This window comes from Octopus bimaculoides, chromosome 25 (genome assembly GCF_046866305.1).
Source record: "Octopus bimaculoides isolate indiv1 chromosome 25, ASM4686630v1, whole genome shotgun sequence".
Classification (NCBI taxonomy): Eukaryota; Metazoa; Mollusca; class Cephalopoda; order Octopoda; family Octopodidae; genus Octopus; species Octopus bimaculoides.
Window position 1 is genome coordinate 17,629,592 of NC_142952.1, and position 5,564 is coordinate 17,635,155.

A 5,564-nucleotide genomic window follows, 5' to 3' on the forward strand; every position below is an offset into this window, starting at 1 on the left:
CTGATAGAATAAGTATCAGATTAGGGCGGTGAGCTGGGAGAAACGTTAGCACGCCGGGCGAAATGCTTAGCGGTATTTCGTCTGTCTTTACGTTCTGAGTTCAAATTCCACCGAGTTCGACTTTGTCTTTCATCCCTTCAGGGTCGATAAATTAAGTACTTGTTGCGTACTGGGGTTGATCCAATCGACTGGCCCCCTACCCCAAAATTTCGGGCCTTGTGCCCAGAGTAGAAAAGAATAAGTACCAGACTTTAAAAAATAATTCCAGAGACTGAGTAAAAGAGAAAAGATAGGTATTTTTTTAAAATGGCATTTGTAATAAAATTTAAATATATTTATTCATACGGCGAGCTGGCAGAATCGTTAGCGTGACCGACAAAGTATTGTGTCAATCTTTATGTTCGGAGTTCAATTTATGCCGAGATCGACTCTACCTTCGATTACGTCAACACTGGGGTTGACGTAATCGACTTACAGTCTCTCTCGAAATTGCTGGCCTTGTGCCAAAATTGTAAACCAGTATTTGTGTAATAAGTAAGGCGGCGAGCTGGAGCAATCGTTAGTACGCCAAGCAAAATGCTTAGCGGTATTGCGTCCGTCTTCATGTTTTGAGTTCAAATTAGGCCGAGGTGAACTCTGTCTTCGATATATGTACCAGTTGACTACTGTGGGCCGATATAATCGTCTTATCCTTCCTATAAAATTGCTGTCCTTGTGCCAACATTTCAAGCTAATTATTTCTTTTACTTGTTTCAGTCATTAGACTGCGGCCACGTTGGAGCACCACCTTGAGGAATTTTAGTCGAACTGACAGACCCCAGTACTTGTTTTCATTTAAAGCCAGATATTTATTCAATCGGCTTCTTTTGACGAACCGTTGAATTACGAGGACTTAAACACACCAACACCGGTTCTCAAGTGGCAATGAAAGACAAACACAAGGACAATGACACACACACGTGCATACACACATACATGCATACATACATACATACATACTTACACGTACGCACACACACACACACACACACACACACACACACATGATTCAAAATGAGTTTAAAAGGATATGTTATCCTGGGGGTTACCGTATTTCCACTCAAGTCGGTTTCAGATGCCGGATAACCACAACGGTCCTTATTTAGTACCCAAGCTAACAGTAAGTTGTGTAGCTCGGATAACTTTTCTCACTGGGTAAATCCAACTTTGCTATTGAGGACTACATATTTTCCGTAGAGTAAGTACTTCGAAACAGCAGAGGGGGAGGACCCTGATGAAACTGCACCGGCCATGATGCTAAGGTGCATATCCAAACAATGTGCAGTCGCTGCAGTCGAAACACGTGAAGGTAAAGATACTGTAAATAACTTTTAAATAAAATTATGGATGTGAAAAATCTCTGTTCTCCTTATCATTATACATACATACATACATACTTACATAATACATACATACATACATACATACATACATACATACATATATATGCATATATGGGTACGGGACGTCACCAACTGTAAAAACATGAAATACGAAAACAACGAGAGAAATAAATGGAAAACAGGACAAGTAACATAAAGAACGACCCTCCATCAGTTGTCGGTTGTCTATCTACTCCTCATTTGGAGCATTGAACGACAAGACAGCTGCTCTCATAAGACAAGACAGCTGCTCTCATAAGTACCAAAATAAAATTTTGGATTTATGGAAGGTCAAAGCTGGGAACAAAAACAGGACAGTGGAGACATACAAGGAAACCGAACGACAAAAATACATGGAGGGTCGTTAGACCAGAACGAGGGTAAAATAGCAAATGCTGGAGAAATATTTTCTTTGAAAAGAGAAAAGATAGAAGAGAGAGGTAGAATACATCCAGACTTTAGGACAGTCCTGAAGGAAAAGAAAGATGGACGATGGTCACGCGTGAGCAACGAGAAAGAGAAAAAGAGAAAGGGAGAGAGCGAGATAGATAGAAAACGGTGGAGAGGAGAAAAATGAGGGAGAAAACAGTGTTTTCGTATTTCATGTTGTTTACTGTTGTTGACGTCCTGTATATATATATATATATACACGACGGGCTTTTTTCACTTTCCGTCTACCAAATCCACTCAGAAGGCTTTGGTCGGCCCAAGGCTATAGTAGAATACGCTTGCCCAAGGTGTCACATAGTGGGAGGGAACCCGGAACACGTGGTTGGGAAGTAAACTTCGTACCTGCTTCTCATACAGCCACGCCTATATTAAAACAACAGATGATTCAAGCCAAAACTAAATAAATAAATAAATAAATAAAATAAAGGAAAAATTGTCTCTGATTATCAGCCGAATGAATGAAAACGTGAAGTAATGTAGTACTGGAAATTATGGCCCTTTCAGTTATGATGCATTAAAGAACGCTCTACATTTACGTATTAAGTTCGGCAATTTATCGCTTCTCGGCGAATCAACAAAAATTAATTTATATATATATATATATATACACACGCACGCACACGCACGCACACACACACACACACACACACACACACACACACACACACAAACATATACATATTTATATATATATATATATATATATATATATATATATATATATATATATATATATATATATATATATGTATATATGTATGTGCATGCATACATACAGAATGGGAACGTATTCATTGAGAAGAACGGCGTTCCCGCCTGCTTGCCTTACTGACTGCTTTGCCTGACTGTCAGTTATAAAATGTCGGCTGCTCCAATGAATTATTGATTTAAGCGGCAATGTAAAGCGATGTCTTATCCAATTTAATTAACTTCTCATTAGTACAGTCTCTCCCTCCCACTGTGTTTCGTTAATTATCATCAGCTTCGTTGCCTAGCGACAAGGTCAAAGTTCATAGCTTTTAATTCCATTACACATTCTAAATCGCCGTTTTCCATTAGGTACGGAAAGAAGCTCTCCTTTCCTACTCCGCTTTTCCTCCTATTTTTATGTCCTTTATATCTGTCTGTCTGTCTGTCTATCTATCACTGGCTCGCTCAAGCGACCTGTCTGCCAGGCTGTATGTGTGCGTATACGTGTGTGTGTGCTTGTGTGTATGTGTGTGTGTGTATTTATATGTATATATATGTACGTATATTATATATATAAATATGTACATGTATGTATGTATGTATGTATGTATGTATATATATATTTATATATAAATAGACACACACATTTACGCGCGCACACTCACATATGTACACATATATCCTTCTCACTATCTGTAACTCTGTCCAATGCCCTCTCTACCAATATACCTCTTTATATGTCTTTTCCTCCATCTCCGTCTGTCTCTCTGTCAATCTCTTCCGCAGCACTCTCTCTTACACTCACGCGTGCGAACACATAAACACATACACATAGACACATCCGCATAGAAGACTATCAGAAATGCAGCCCATCCAAGCCAACACCTCTACTATTATTCTTTTCCATTGCTATTTATATCGAGCACCATTTTCTATCACAATCCTGTGTCTTTTGTAGTTTTCTTAAATATTTATATAGCTATTTATTTATTTGTAATTAAATCTAAACCAGTTCTGTTTGTTATGAGTGAATGTGGTACGAACATTGCCCCAACTTATGGATGAAAATGATTTTGCTATGAATAGAATTCGCGCTGAGTTGTTACCAGTCGCCCGATGGAACGGAATCATGAAACTTTGAGTGTTGAGTCACCGAGACATGGGAATGGGGTCTCTCTCTCTCTCTCAGTGATTCATGTATACGCACACATACACACATATATAGTGCATGCAATTTTTAGATATTGTACCAATGCATGTTCTCCGAAGCTCTTCCACAAACCCAATGTGCAATTAAGGCACATTAACAGACTATCTTGCTACCATCCTCGTATTTTCAAAAACCCAAGGCAGTCTGCGTGTGTAGCAGGCCACTTCCCACTAAATGGTGGCTTCAAAGAACAGATCGTTTATACCCCAACCATGCAATAGGCCCATGAAAATAATCTAGTTCTTATCCAGTTTATTTCAAACGTTAAGACTAAGGTAGGTGGAAAATTTCTGGCCCTTCTAGTCAAGCATTTGAACAATATTACAAATAAATCAAACCATTACAATAGCATCTTCAACCAGCGAACAATGAAAAATCAGTTACACAGACGCAGGCATAACCGTGTGGTAAGAAGCTGGCTTCCTAGCCACATGGTTCAGGGTTCAGTCCCACTACGTAGCACCTTGGGTAAGTGTCTTCTACTCTAATCTCGAGCCGCCCAAAGCCTTGTGAGTGAATTTGGTAGACAGAAACTGGAAGAAACCCGTCGTGTATATATATATATATATATATATATATATATAAGGCTATATATATATATATATATATATATATATATATATATATATATATATATATATATATACATATACATATGTGTGTGTGTGTCTCTGTGTGTGTGTGTGTATGTGTGTGTGTGTGTATGTGTGTGTGTGTGTGTGTGTGTGTCTGTGTGTGTGTGTGTGTGTGTGTTTACGTCTCTGTAACTTCGTGGTCTGGCAATAGCAAAAAAAATGTACTGGGTTTGATTCTTTCGACTAAAAATTCTTCAAGCCGGCGCTCCAGCAAGGCCGCAGTCTTACGACTGAAACAAGTTAAAGATAAAAGATAAAAGATAAAAGATAAAAGATACTCCTGCATTCCAAACCTAAAATCATTAATAACATCTAAATTCATGCCAATTCTAGTCTCAGGAGGTTTATGAAGAAAAAAAAAATGCCTCTTAGACCGAGTATTCGACATTCAGTCAATAAGGCAGAAACTATCTCAATCGTGCTGCATAAAATAATGGAGAAAATATGTTATCCGTATGATAGAAGATCGATTTAAATAACAGTTGTACCACCATATGTCACCATTTTTGGTATAAACAAGAGGACAACCGTGAGATTAGAAGGCCAGAGGTAATCTTTAAAATACATACATGTCAAATATATCCATTGGAGAGTTCTCGAGGAGTTAAAGGCATATATTAATGACACCAAAAGGTGCAAACTTTGAGTATCTGAGAGGGCATGATTCTAAAAAAATTCCCAAAGATTTTAATATCTGCTTTAACTATAAAACTGACGTATTCATTAGATGCCTTCACGTGGACAAGTTCATTCTTGCAAACTGGAAAGCATAGCATCTGGACTGCAAAATACATTCGAAAATCACCTTGCTCTAAAGGTCTTCTTACACATTCCATTCTTCTTTCTTTTACTCTATCCCCTTCCCTTCTTCTTCTTCTTCTTCTTCTTCTTCTTTCCTTCCTTCCTTTGTCTTCCATTATATTCCGCCGTAGTTACTTTTCTCTTCTCAAATTCCTCCTTTATTATTCTTTTCTATTCTAGGCACAAGGCCCGAAATTTTGGTGGAGGGATCAGTCGATTAGATCGACCCCAGGACGCAACTGGTACTTAATTTATCGACCCCAAAAGGATGAAAGGCAAAGTCGACCTCGGCGGAATTTGAACTCAGAACATAAAGACAGACGAAATACGCTAAGCATTTCGCCCGGCCTGCTAACG